Genomic DNA, 15,380 nt, shown 5'->3' with positions numbered 1-15,380 from the left:
AGATGTATTTCAAAGGATTTATTTCCTCAGCAGGAAGAATTTCTGGGTTCCAACCATATCTGAGAAAGAAACTGAACAATCCTTCTATCTGTGCTCTGTTTTCCAAACCACTGGCTACTTATTTTGTGCCAAATATCTGCCACTGAACTGTAGCCAAAAGGCATCTTTTTTTTAAAAAAAGAAGAAGATCAATACTTCCTAAATGGTATATTAAATGCACAGGGATTTGAATCTTGCTCCTGTTGGCTTTAGCTGACTAACCCTTGAGTTTGCAGGAAAGATCACATTGCACTTAACATTCCTAATTTCCTTTGGCGTTGCTGGGGGGTGATCATTTTGAGATCAATGTGAGGGCTATCTCTGTCTCGACAAAAGACTTTGCCTCTATTCAATTTCTCTCATAACCTTCTATCTTATTTTATATATGATCATATAAGTGCTTTCCATTAGGACCAGCTCGAATTAGTACCTGTCCCTTAGGATTGTTAGTAGTGTTCATGAAAGAACCATGATTCTCTGTCTTGGAGAAACTGCCCGTCTTCCAAACATCTTGTGTTATGAAACTTCATTTTCCTTTTTTTTAATATATTTGTACCCTGCTTTTCTGTCCAAAAAGGAAGCCTAAAGCAGCTAACAATAACATACCAAAATAGATTACAATAATGTAAAAACAACAACAACAAGCAAAACAAAATGGCTCTCAGTGCCAAACAGCTGGTGTGTGTTGAGAGCCATCACTCTGAAGCCCATCAGCAAGCAGTTTGTGATGCTGAGACCCATCCTGTCTGAAAGCTAGCTTCTCCGCATTAATCAGTTGAGTACGTCTTCACTGAACACAGGATCAAATGCCTCCACCCACCTATCAAAATTGACCCGCAGGATGATGGTGGTGAGGGAAGAAAGGATCTGGTCCACATTGCTGGATTGTTACCCGATCCTCCACCTCAGTCTCTGTCCTCCATCCATATAAGCAAGTAGCATTATCAGGGTTCAAGGACACAACCTTGCCAGAGATAGCACTCCAGGAGCTTGTAAAGCAGGGCTGGTGTGAGTATGGCATGAGGAGATAATAACGAGGCTGGGGAGTGTCTAGAGGGCACAATAAAGATGAATGGAGGGTCACATTCATCCCCCTGGCCTGAGGCTCCCCATTTCTGCTCTAGTGACAGAATGCTTCTCTAGCTCTTGAACAAAAATATTAAAAAGTGACAACCATTGCAAAACTATCCTCCCCCCCTCCCAAGGCTCTTCAAAGAGATTTGTCTGTATTTTCTAAAAGCAAGATATACAGTGGTACCTCAGGTTAAGTACTTAATTCGTTCCAGAGGTCCGTTCTTAACCTGAAACTGTTCTTAACCTGAAGCACCACTTTAGCTAATGGGGCCTCCTGCTGCTGCCGCGCCGCTGGAGCACGATTTCTGTTCTCATCCTGAAGCAAAGTTCTTAGCCTGAAGCACTATTTCTGGATTAGCGGAGTCTGTAACCTGAAGCGTATGTAACCTGACGTGTATGTAACCTGAGGTACCACTGTACAGCTATCCTCTCCCACACAGCAATGCTCAACCCCAGATCCAGCAATAAGTCTGCTTGATTTGTATGAGAGGACAAGATCTCAGGCCACTGGCACCTGCTTAGATACGTGTTAGTGGGAATAAACAGTTAAGCAAAAAGTGAGTTTTTAAAATCTCTGGTGAACACCTCACTGCTCTCTGCACTTCATCTAGTGGCAAATGTAGAATCTGAGAGACGCCAAAGTCTGCTGAGGGGCATGCTGTGAAAGCACACGCACACAGCATGAGTTTCCTCTGCAAGTCTTAGAGCTACTGCTGGATGGTACCTTCCTGAAGAAATCTCATCACTGGGAGAGTGCTTTGTGGTATTAAAAGTCCAATTAAAACAAAATCAAATAGTTTCATTAACTGCAACAATCAAAAATTATACTGCCAATTGCTTTCTTCTCATTTAAGGGCATTTACATCTGAATGACTTTTTTTCAACTGTGTGTGTGTTTGTAATTAATGCAATTACAAGCTGGGGATCTTTCCCCAAAACTAAAAAAAAGAAAAAAGGAATATTATCAGTTCTACTGTTTTAATTGAAATAGAGTTGTTTTCAAGCGTATGGTGAATTATGTAACTTCCATTATTGGAACACAATATTTGCACCCTGTAATAAGTCAGCGTCAGCATCTGGGTGTGCGCCTCTTCAGTTTGCGAGAAGTTTGTAGATCCAACATCAATAGCTTAATTTATTTAGCTTACATCTATTAATTACTTGTACTTTCACTAGTTGGAGCATCTTATGTAATGATGGCAACAGCACTGTGAGACTATCAGCTGTCTGCTCATCCCCTCCTCCTAAACTGTTTTTTTTCCAGTCAGGAAAGGAAAGACGCTGTCTACAAACTGAGGTGGTGGGGTAGGGGGAGGTAATGGATGGTGTGTGAAGAACTTGCAGCTTTCCACCTGGAAGACTGACCTGCAGGTGTCTCTTCCCCACAAGAACAGTAGTGGGAAGGAACGACTGGTTCTCCTTGCTCTGTGAAATCAGCAGCCATTATGACATGTCTTTTCAGACCTATATGTGTTCTAACAATTAAACACACCCTACAATGGAAAGGATCACAGACTGTCATGCAGAACAGTCCAAGGTCTGACTCCTTCTGGAAAAGTGAAATTCCTGGCAAGGGACTTCTCTAGCCTGGAGCCCAGCACTCAAGGCAGCTTCTAATTCTCAAGGCCGCTTCTGCCTTGGATGCTGCCAGGAAGAACATGCAACACCTGCCACAAAGAGGACTGGTTCCTCAGGGCAATCTGTCTCAAGGGGTAATGCTCTCTCTGGGGGTCCCAGTTTGGGAAACTCTGGCTCAAAGGAGCTCTCTGCTGATAGTCTCCAGTCCAGGCTCAATGTCAGTGCCTGGGCTCATCATCTCCACAGCTGTCCTCTTGCCTTTGAGAGCCACTCCCAATCCTTGGCTCCTGGTAACAACTGATGACACCACCGGTTTTCCTTATCTAGATGGTTCCCCCTCCCTGTCAAAGCCTTAGTTGCTGTTCAAGGTTCAGGCTATCACAACACTCATAGCTGCCATCTGGTGGGCATTCCACTAATTACACAATATTGCTTGCATTTTTATTTTTATTTTAAAGAGTAACAACTGCCCAGCTCACCACTGCGGCAGTTAAGAAGCAGGTAGTAATAGCAGCAGCAGTACATGGCAACTTATGACAACTTGACACTTTACCAGTTTTTTTAAAAAATAAACTTGCCTTAAAGGTAAAGGGACCCCTGACCATTAGGTCCAGTCGTGGCCGACTCTGGGGTTGCGGCGCTCATCTTGCTTTATTGGCCAAGGGAGCTGGCGTACAGCTTCTGGGTCATGTGGCTAGCATGACTAAGCCGTTTCTGGCGAACCAGAGCAGCGCACGGAAACGCTGTTTACCTTACCGCCAGAGCAGTACCTATTTATCTACTTGCACTTTGACGTGCTTTTGAACTGCTAGGTTGGCAGGAGCAGGGACTGAGCAACGGGAGCTCACCCCGTCGCAGGGATTCGAACCGCCGACCTTCTGATCGGCAAGTCCTAGGCTCTGTGGTTTAACCCACAGCGCCACCCGTGTCCCTTGCCTTACAATTTACTAAATGATACAACATAAGATCGGGGGCCGGGGGAGAGGTGTAACGGGAGGAAACCTGACAATAGGATCAAGCAGAAATTAATTCTGCCACCTTAGGTTGGCATACATATAATTTTGTATATAAAATAAAAAATAAGCTGCTGAAACAAATGCATTTTAAGATGTTTCTTAAAGGCTGGGCTGCATTGAATGGGGTGCATCTCTCAACAGGCAAAGCATGCCAGAGAAAAGGAAGCCAAAGAAAACACTTGGACAGGGGCAGTGGGGTAGAAGAAAAATGGAAAGCAAACAAGAAAAATCCAAGAAACTATAAAAAGGCATAGACAATGCACATACTGAAAAGTGAAGAACGAAACCTTGAACCCAGAGATAGCAGGAGAAATCTCTGCATGCCCTATTCCTCTCTTGCTGCCAGAAGGGATATAAGGTAAGAAAGAGAAGCAAGGAATTACGTGTTCAAATACACAGAGACAGAGCTGAGCAAAATCAACCCCTAAAGTCCAGAGCAAGAGGCTTAAGATGAGTCCAACCAAAAAGCAAATAATTGTAAAAAGAACAAACTAATGAACAAGCAGTTATCAACAGAAGAGAAAGAATCTTGATGAGATGAAAAGCTAAACGAGACCAACGTTAGCATTGTGGAAGATGAGATGAATACGAAAATTGATAGATGATAGATAGATAGATAGATAGATAGATAGATAGATAGATGATAGATAGAAGATAGATAGATAGATAGATAGATAGATAGATGATAGATAGATAGATAGATAGATAGATGATAGATAGATAGATAATAGAAAGATAGATAGATAGATAGAGCACCACACTATAAGATTTGTAGCAGTAGGAATGTCTGAGGATGTGGAGTGGCTCTCAAAGAAAACAGGACGGCAGAGGTTGGGACAAACAGTGGAAGTGACTTTGGCTAAGAAAGCTTTAGGAGATAAAAGAGAGTGACAAAGAGGATTACATACAAACAGGAGGCAAACAGTAGTGAGAAAAATAAGACTTTTAAAGCAAAAAGCAAAACAAAAAACCACCTCACAAAATAAATAGGAGGGGGAAAGAGAGCACAAATTTATAAATGGAGAAAATCAGACAACAGATGGAATTTGAACCATGAATGTTCAGCAGTACAAATGTACAAGCAGGAGGCAGCACAATTCAGGAATGAGCCAAGGCTGAGCAGAGCAAGAATGATGAAGATGAAAACTTATGAGGATCACATGAATGAAGAATGGATGGTACCACAGACTTACAAAACACCAGCACCAGTGGCGTAGCGTGGGGGGTGCAGGGGGGGGCCGTCTGCATCGGGCGCAACATCTGGGGGGGGCGCTCGCACTCGAGTGCTAAAATCCACGGGTTAGGGGGCGCAAATTACTTGCCTTGCCCGGGTGCTGACAACCCATGCTACGCCACTGACCAGCACTAGTGGTAGATGGTGCAGAAATAGGAAATAGATTTGAGTTAGTTGAATGGGGAAAGTATCAGGTCGCAGGAGCGGAATTACAGTCTCTTGGTGAAGCAGTAGAACTGAACACCAGAGCAAATCAAATCAAATGATAATCATAAAGGGAATGTGGAATATTAGAAAAATCAACAGGTGAGCATGAGGAAGTGATGACTAAATCAAGACTTGTGAGCAGCAGAGGAAGGAAACCGGGAAAGATCAAAGTAATAAAGAGGGGGGGGGGATAAACCTGAAGGATTCTGAATCAGCTGTTTGATCAATGTGCACATCACCACCTAGTAAAACAGGAGAAGAAAACGGCAGAAAAGATTAAAGCCAGACTTCAAAATCAGCTCCCCCACGCGCAAAAAAGTAGACATTGAACCAGGAGGGTGGTACATAAGAGCGAGAGTAACGCTTGCTGGGGGAAATAGTCATGCAGCATGGGATTCAAACATGGGGAGGGCGGGGGAAGGAATAGAAGAAAAATAGTATCTTGGAGAAAGAAGACGTATACCCCCCCTAAAAAAGACAATGAAAAGGAGAACCAATGGGAAGTTAATGCAGCAAAAGTAACCCATGTCAGAAGCAGAGATCCAGGTGTCAGTCAAATGCATAAGTAAAACAGAAAAAGCATAAATAATGAATTACAGAAGCGTAACAGATACCTTGATAAAATAGATGGAAAGAAAATAAAAGTGCAAAGCTGGGGAAGGCGGCATAACCATAGCTTTTGAGCAAATCACCCTCGAAGACTGAGGGATCACTCAAATCCACAGCTTAATACAGCAGGCAATAAGCAATTAAAATAAGTAATAAACCATTGGGGGGAAGGGTACCTTTAGTAGAACTTCTAGGCGAGGATATGTCTTGGATGGCTTCCAGATAACATGTTTAATGAACATTCGTCTCGATTTGTTTGTAAGGAGATTAGATTATGTTGCATCAAAGCATGTGTTGCCCCACACTTTCTGGTGTGTTTTCTCATCCCTTTCCTCATCACAAAAACTCTGATCTTTTGTGGGAAATGGGCTTCTTTAACCATAGTCCCAGATCAGCTTTAGCTGTGCAGCTTGAATTTGCTGGATGGGATTGAAGCCCACACCACAGACTGTCTAGAAGCATCCTATGTGTGTTGCTGGAACGTCACCTCTAAGCAGCAATGGTTATTGCTGGGGCAATAGAGGATGGGTTGGATTGCACTATCATAACCTTTATGTTTGCTGTAAGGAAGTATTCTCATGTAATGGGCAATAAAACTGGGCGAAATGGGTAAGCTAGGTCCTTAGGCCATAAGGTTACCAGATTTTTTTCAATGAATCCGGGGACACTTTTCAACTTCCGTAGGAATGATAGAGTTTTGTCAGGGGACTGATTTGTAAATCTGGGGACTGTCCCCGGGAAACAGACTTAGGGCAAATGATAACTCTCTAGCAATTAATGCAATCTGTTGGGGTTTCCCAGCAGAAAGGTGCAGCTCACCTGGAGATAAAGGTTAGATTCCAACTTGAGGGCTCTGTGGTCTCTAACATATACGCAGCATAGCCTCATTACTCTGTGTACAACAGAACTGCTGGAATTGACTCCTGTCCTGATACCAACTTAAAATAGAAGCACTGTATATGTTAACGTATTGTGTTGAAAAGAAAAAGAGAACAACTATTTTTGTTTCTGTCAACACTAATTAGCACATGATTTACAGCCACCTGGCACCTTTTGTCACAAAACTGAATAAATAAACTCAAATTTTAAAAAAGTAATATATATTGTTGTACACCAACCTAATCACATAGCAGTCTGAGATCCCAGGAGTTCCAGGAGCTTACCCAGGGTCTGTGTTTCCGTTTGGAAATGAGGCACAGTAGAGACTGTGGTGTCTTCATGAAATATGGTTTATTTACACAGATATACAACCCAAGTCTATGATTGGGGGGGGGGGGTTCACAGTATTAAAGCCTCAAAAGGGCATTGCTTTTTCCATTGCTGTAGCCTTGGACTCAAACAGAAATCAAACATGCCTCTCCCTCTCCCTTTCCTGTTTGCAGCTTTTCTTCCAGCTTCTGGCTCACAAACTCCACTCAGGCCTTTTGTTTTTCTAACCAACAAGACAGCTGAGGGAGAGCAGGGTTGCCATACGTCCAGATTTTCCTGGACAGGTCCAGAATTCAAATGATGAAAATGGCGCCCGGGGGAATTTCCAGAAATCAGCTAAATGTCCGGGGAAACCCAGACGTATGGCAACGGGGGCGATTCCTTGCTGAAAATGTCTCAAAAACTGAAAAAGTGTGTGTGTGTGTTTTAGTGGCTCAAAAGCTGTTCAAAAGCAGGGCAGCACTGGCACCCAACTGGATACTGGCAGGAGCAAGACCCAATGGAGGAGAAGCAGTGCCAGGGCTGCGGGAGCCCTTACGCCACCTTCTCAAAATCAGGCAGGGCAGGGCATGGTCCACCCTTCCCCCCCCCAAAAAAAGCTCACAACTCAGTCCAGATTTTCCCTTTTGGAAGGGAGACCCACCAATTTGTCCTTTGTCACAGAGCCACTTCCTTTGTTCCCTTAACGACCCATACTGAATGGGATATTACCAGGCTGGCCTGGCTATTCCAGCAATTGAATCTGGGCTGGATCCAGGAATTGAAGGAGGGCTCAGACATACAGCCTACCCTATAACTTGTAACAATATAAAAGGCACATGTGAATTGGTATTTTGCCTTTCCTTGTAGTTTCTATTCAAAATCTTATTTATTTCTGTGGATCTTTCTGTGCTTCCCAAGATGGGCATCGTATGTTCAAGGCGTATCTGCAAAAGCAGATCTGGGATACTTGCAATAGCAAGTTTATCTTTTGCATCCTTGTTACACAGCATCACATATGCAGTTGGTTAAATTACATGATGCCCCAGTTTAACGCACAGGTCTAGCAAAAATTGCACACCATTTCTCATTCAAAGGCACGGAGATCTTGCTTAATTGCTCATTGTTCCCCATTTAAAAGCAGAGATCTGGGTTAATTACACATTGTGCCCCATTTGGTGCCGGTCTGGATCATTATTGTGCATTGCATGCACAATTGCTCAACTACACAGCAACTTGTACCATGAATAACAATTGTTTTTTCTCACAAGCTCTCATTCTGCCAATACATGAAAGGGAAGAAACAAATATCTTGGGACTTCTCTGATCCTTTATTACATTGTTCTTCTGAGCAGTTTATTTGCAGCTGATCTGATTGTTGGAATGGAGAAAGTGTGGTATTTGACCTTCTTTTTTGAGAGCCAAGAAACAATTACTGATTCCCTAAGTTGGGCTCTTCCTTTGGCCAGAGGAATCACTTCCCAGGCACGATTGAACGATCTTAAAGAGACAGGAGGACACAATATTCTATTAGACTACAGATAATAGGTTTTGGTTTGTTTCCCTGCAGCTAGCTGAAGGCATTTGGAAAGAGGGATTGCTGTTCGTGGCATGTGCAGTCATCCTAGTGCCACCTCTAGTCAAACAGATTTTAGTGGGGCTTGTATTGTTCCAAAAACCTATTCGGCCAGAGGCAGGAGAGGCAATGTGTGTGCCATAAGGGAAGTGATTTCTCTCTCAATGCTCCTAAAAAACTATTCTTTATTTCCAGCCATAAAAAAAGTTTAGCACACACGAGCATACTTTTGAAGCATCCCTGGTTGCAGACCCTCCTACTGTCCCTATTTTCCAGGGTCAGTCCTGGAAATACAGAAGCTGTCCGTTTCTGATTTGATTCTGGAATATCACACTTTTCCTTAGGACATCCCTATTTTCATTGGAGAAATGTTGGAGAGTATTGAGTTATATGACCCGCAAGCCAAGGAGATAAGTAACTATACAACCTTTTGAAGACCTCTGAAGGCAGCCCTTTATGGGGAAGTTTTTTTAATGTTTAATGTTTTATTATGTTTTTATATATGTTGGAAGCCGTTCAGAGTGGCTGGAACAACCCAATCAGAAGGATGGGTGGTGGTAGTAATAATAATAATAATAATAATAATAATAATAATAATAATAATAATAATAATAATAATAATGGAATATGACATCCCTATTTTCATCAGAGAAATGTTAGAGGGTATGTGTTGGGACAAGAGAGAGACACAAATAGCCAGGTGCTCTACCAACATGTGAGGGCCATGCAGAGTTGTGTCAGCTACTTCGTGGTTATTATTAAAGCTGCCCTCCATTAATCATTTAGAAAAATACAAATGAAGGCCAATATTTCTCATAAGAGGCATGGATCATTCAGTGCTGGAAATTTTTAGCACCATATTTCATTTCCAGGAGCATAGCGCTTGTTGACAATGGCATCCAGTGAGGACCATATTCTCTCTGTATTTGGGAATTGCTGTAGACTTCCAGATTATTTCTCCATTAGCCTTGCTCTTTTTCCTGTCTAATTGATGGGACCACATAAGGGATTTCAGGGTTGCAGGGCTGCTTCCTAAACACTAGTTTGCCAAAAGCTTTGTCTCTTCATTTTTAAAATATATCCACAGCCCTGTAAAACTCTTGTTCTGTTTTGCTCACACATTGTGCAGCTGGTTGTCATGGAGGCTGCTATACCAAATATGTTGTATCTTAGATCTTTCTGTAGGATGATTGCATATTATTCTTTCAATGAAAAAGCCAGTGAAAGCAAACAGAACATTTCAGGTTTATTTTTACTTATTTATTATTAAATTTGTATACTGCCATTCATCCAAAGATCACAAGGCAGTTCACAACCTTAAAGTGTGTTGTGAATTCTCCAGCAGCAGGATTCACTGATGGGGTGATCCTAGCTCAGGAAGATCAGGCTGCCAATACAAGAAATGTACATTTGTTCAGGCAACGTGTTTCAGAGAATCAACTGTAGAGTGGAAGATAAATCATCGAGTTTCAGAATTATATAAGACTACAAAGTTAGACCTTCTTAAGAGGAAATTGATGAGAAATGAGCGATTTGTCACATGTACCAAATGAGAAAAATGTCTTAGGTATTTCTTTTATCATGCATACACAGGAAATTATAGAACATTCCTTTACATTGATAACTTTCCCAGATGGCAGTTTCCCAATAGCATTTTATAAACATAGCCGAATGCCATTTCCCCCTCCTTTCATTTTAATATTTACTGTTTCTAAAACCGAGTTTAAATGGCTATTGCTAGGCAAACAAAGCCATTTCTGCAATCCTTAAAATAGATGGGCTGGTGGCGGGGGGGGGGGAGTCAGATGAACTGTGCTAGTTGAAAGCCAACAAAGAGGGTTGTGGTTGGTTGGTTGGTTGGTTGGTTGGTTGGTTTGCTTAAAAAAGGCAATATCATTGCCAGCACTTTTAAACAGCCCCTTTGGGATTCAGTTCAGCAAAATTAAGGTTTTTTTTAGAAAAAGAAAGAAAGGGGAGAAAGGAATCAAGAATATTTTAGAGAAGGCAGTTGCTTTCTTGACATATTTTTAAAATTACCGGACTGTTGAAATCTCTTCACAAAGCTACTTATTTAAAACTTCCCCTTTGTGCCACTTAGAAGGATGCTGAAAAACATTTGATTGCGTTGAATAAATACTGTCTCTGCCAAATCCTAAATAAATTTTATCTGGAAATGTTTGCATGCAGTGAAATGGGACAACAGAGAGTAGGAAGGAACCTTGTGTGGGAATGTTCAGGGATGCAGGAGAGGATATATTGTGTGATTATATCCTTTCCAACTTGTGTTAACAAGTTCTACAATTTTAGCAGAGTAACATTCCCCTTTTTAAACTCATAGCGGATGGGTTTGCTCAGGCTCGCTAAAGCCTCTATAATAACTGTCCTGGTATTTTCCCCTTATTCCCTCATAAAACATAAGACACGACACAGTCTTCTATAAAAGTATAAAAAGAGTTTACTCACTCACATTCTGTTCACAGTTGGATCCCAGAAGGCAGACTTAGCTTAGAAAAGTAACATACACCTGGAAACTATCTCATAAGGAGACAGTCCCTTTGTCCTCTCTTGGCTAGAAGCCAAGAGAGCATCTTTGGCTAAGCAGATGTTGCTTCTTCGACGAATATAATCAGAGAGAGAGATGGCGACCAGTCCTATGCTTTTGTCATTACCTGCACAGGTGAGGCCATGCCCACCTCTGGTCACATGCAGAGGAAGTCTGTCCCAGACAGGAGAAACAAGAAGTTCCGACTGGCATCCCCTTTTATGTCCGCTCTAGGGATGTTGTACTTGACTGCTCTTGTGTTTCACATCCCACACCTTGTGGTGCTTATGATGAAGCTCTTAGTATGCCACTGAAGTGGCCATGACCATCCAGTCTCACTGAAGATGAGATCTCTCAAGCAGGCAAAGCTTCAGCTGCCAGCTCTTTCCCTTTATACCAGGAAGAATGTTTAGCTGTAGAAGGTTAGGTTGTGATGCAACCTCTTCAAGGAGCAGGAGCCCTGTCAGGAAAAACGATGACAATCCTGCCATTCTCCAAACTTCTGCTCTCTCCAAACTGTACAGTGGTACCTCAGGTTAAGTACTTAATTTGTTCTGGAGGTCCGTACTTAACCTGAAACTGTTCTTAACCTGAAGCACCACTTTAGCTAATGGGGCCTCCTGCTGCTGCCACGCTGCCAGAGCACAATTTCTGTTTTCATCCTGAAGCAAAGTTCTTAACCTGAAGCACTATTTGTGGTTAGTGGAGTCTGTAACCTGAAGCGTATGTAACCCGAGGTACCACTGTATGTGCAAAACATATATGTGGAAAAGCCTTCTCAATGCAAGAGTCAAAAGTGAAAGGGAAAAGGCTGTTTTATGAGAAATACAGAGCTCTGAAACTGCTCCAGGCTGAAAGCGAGCCTTTATATAGTAATAACAGCAGATGCAGTCTGATGGTTAGCACCAGCGCTGCTGCAAGATGCTGGTTAATTCAACGGGGCCCTGCCTTCTCCAGTAATTTCCTACTGCAGTAGAGCAGGGGGAAGTTTGAGTCTTCCAGGGTTGTATATAGTGGAGTCCTCAGAGCAGGCACAGGCAAACTTGGCCCTCCAGATGTTTTGGGACTACAATGTCGGAACATGCCTGGGGGGCACACGCACTCTATCAGCAGAGTATAGCAGAAACGATTGTGGAGCGTGAGTGTAGCGTTCTAAGTGAATTATTAAGCAATATACACAGGACAAAGCAACCATGGCATCCCCTCACATCTTCTCCAAGAGAGAGAGAGTAAAGAAGTACAAAAGTACAGTACAAGCGGAAGAGATAAGACTGGCTTCCGTTCTCACACTTTCCAAGCCTGGAAAGTAAATGCAGACATGTGATATAGCAACCACACATCCAGCAACGGAGGAGTGAAATGCTGACATACAACTCACATCATTCCTAGCTAACAGGATCAGTGGTCAGGGATGATGGGACTTGTAGTCTCAAAACAAATGGAGGGCAAGTTTGCCTATGCCTACCTCAGAGGCAAAGGATGGCACATCCTCAGGCCAACGGGCGGGGCGGCAAGCACCCTTGGGACTTGGCCCTACATGCCCTTCCCCTTCAGATTTAAGGTCCTCACCTTCACCACCTGATGAAGAGGCATCAGACTCCTGGTCCTTGACAATGAGAAAGCAGCGGTGTGGGGAGAGGACACTGAAGTTGATGCAGGTAATGATATTGAGTCATACCATACGACCACATAAAGCTATGAATCAGAAATGGGAAACCTGTGGCCCTCCTCTGCTGCTGAACTACAGCTTCCAACCCCCCTGACCATTGTCCAGGCCAATTGGGAGTTGCAGTTCAATGACATCTGGAGGCCCATGGGTTTCCCCATCCCTGCTATAGGTGAATGACAAGGAAGGAGTACCTTAAACTCAGCCATCACTATGAATACCAAAGTGAAATAAGCCAAGGACATGTTGGGAATCAGGTTAACTGTTTATATTATACAGGATTCACTGTTATTATGCAACCAAGAATAACATTAATTATTCTGATTTTAGACTTAACCCTGAATTAATTGAACCACCCATTCTTCGTTCAGAATGAAGACATGATCAGCAAGTTCTATTCTTAAATACATTATGTCCTCCTTAACACCTTCCCATGAGTATTTGCGTAGGAAGGCTTGTGAAGTGTCTCTTTGCTGAAGATTCCATAACTATGCAGTGCTTACCTTTACAGGAAGGCCTCTGATCCGTAAGTGTGAGGGACAGCATGACTCAAACAGCCCCACTTATAACAGTTCTAGGGAAATAAATGAGTGAACACTAAAACATACAGTGGTACCTCGCAAGACGAATGCCTCGCAAGACAAAAAACTCGCTAGACGAAAGGTTTTTCCGTTTTCGATTTGCCTCGCAAGATGAATTTCCCTATGGGCTTGTTTCGCAAGACGAAAACGTCTCGCGACTTTGTTTCCTTTGTCTAAAAACAAAGACATGTTTTGTTTATAAAGTTAATTTATTTTCCCTTCAGTTTTTGAACTGCTCTTTACAGTATGTGTGACTTTAAAGAGCAGTTAATAAACTGTTGTTGTACCAAATTTGGCTTTGTTTGGACTTTTTTTGACCATAGGAACGCATTAATTGATTTTCAATGCATTCCTATGGGATTTCGTGATTCGCAAGACGAAAAATTCGCTAGATGACAAAACTTGCGGAACGAATTAATTTCGTCTTGCGGGGCACCACTGTATTAAATTAAACATTTAAACATTTAAATTAAACATTTAATATCTTTTAAAGAGAGAGGTGGATGAAGTGTGCACAGGTATGTGATTTACACCTTAAGATTTCACACACCATAAAATAATATTTGATTGTGGGTTACTTGAAGTCTCTGGATATCTAAGCAGAACCCTGACTACATAAATTCAAAACTATATCCTTGAAGTATCAATTTAAAGGGGGGAAACTCAGCATAGCCTCACTTCCGCCAATGGTTTGGAGTAAGAAGGAAATCCAGATCGCTCAGATAATCATATGTGTAGGCAAGTGGGAATATATTTTCAAGATGAATAGCTTAAAAAAGAAGTTGGTATAAAGAGCCTGTGGGAAAGATAATGTCAATTGCCTTCAATGTGATTTCTTTTTCTTAATTGAATTTTAAAAATGGATCAGGTGCTCTGAAAAATAATTACAAGGCTGCTATGTTATTACACACACGGTTATATTGCCCCCACTGATTATCGCAGTGCCAAACCTGATCACGGCTGAATTCCCGGATTATAAACTAACTTCCACTACCAACTTTCAGCCCAGTGACCAAAAGGTGCTAATTACACATTCTTCTTATATAACAAGGCAAGTCTATCAGCAGCCTGTGAATCCCCCCAAACTTGCTGACTGAATATAGAATGGCGTGTCCCTAATGAATACAAGCTGAGTTTGCACTATTTTCCATGTCAAAATCAAGTTATTTCCAGGAAGAAACAAGGAGCTTAAACTGAATTAGAATATTGCAGCAGTATGAAATACAAAAGGGTGCTGTGCTATTATCTGGGGTGGCTGTCAATCTGATTTTTTTTTGCCCTTCTCATAAACCAGAGACAGAAAATAGATAAGCTCATTTATATTATAAAATGCTGAAGAGGTCAGTGGAGTATTGTGCAAATCAAATTCTAACTCAAAAGACTATGTGGAGCAATGCAATTCTGATTTCTTATTCAATTTTGGGCACATATTGTAACAAGACAGCGGCAAGTCGCACAGCACCACACACAAAATCTTTAGCAGATTCTTCCCCTGAGCTCACAACACTGTGATCTATTTTTAATGGGTAAGAAAGTTACTCATTGTTAAAACAAGATTGATCTCATATTCTGTTAAGAAAGCAGCCGCAGAGACCCTGTAGTCCAAGCTTTCAAGCTTCACTGCGGTTGCTTTGTCCTGAGTACCATCATTTTATTTTCAGGAACACAGAATGTTTTAGGGTTGTTGAGTGAGGGGGGGGTGTTGTGGGGGGGTTTTTGGTAATGAAAAAGTTCTTGGAAGTTAACAAAAACATTCCCCATAAATATGATTTCTATTGTACTCCATGACTAAAAAGACAAAAATGACAAGAGACCTAAATTAGTGCAGTTTCTGTGGACACCAGCCAGGCCCAAAACATTTTGCTGCCTCATGCAAAAAATAAAAATAAAATAAAAATTGAATTTTACTTCAGCAATGGCATCAAGACACCTGAAGGCATCAGGCTTAAGTGTCACAAATGGCTTTGTCCACCCACACCTCACCACCATTCTTCACCCATCTTCTGCCTGAGGCAGTCACGTCATTCTGCCCTGTATAGTATACACCAGGGTTTGTTATATGGTATTCTA

At 42.0% G+C, this 15,380-nt stretch overlaps 1 protein-coding gene across 4 annotated transcripts in view; it reads left to right on the top strand.

Moving 5' to 3' along the window:
• ASRGL1 (asparaginase and isoaspartyl peptidase 1) overlaps window positions 1-15,380 on the top strand; it is a 68,097-nt gene that overhangs the window by 24,251 nt on the left and 28,466 nt on the right. Inside the window, exon 1 of one of the 4 annotated variants that reach the window (XM_081186939.1) lies at window positions 12,645-12,721. The exons of the other annotated variants lie outside the window; for them this stretch is intronic. The gene's annotated coding sequence lies outside the window, so the exon portion shown is untranslated. Of the gene's footprint in view, window positions 1-12,644; window positions 12,722-15,380 lie in introns of those variants that run through there. 4 annotated transcript variants of the gene reach the window in all.

This window comes from Podarcis bocagei (assembly GCF_964188305.1).
Source record: "Podarcis bocagei genome assembly, chromosome: 3".
Lineage (NCBI taxonomy): Eukaryota > Metazoa > Chordata > Lepidosauria > Squamata > Lacertidae > Podarcis > Podarcis bocagei.
The sequence above is the reverse complement of the archived record's forward strand: the minus strand, read 5'-3'. Positions and strand labels throughout refer to the sequence as shown.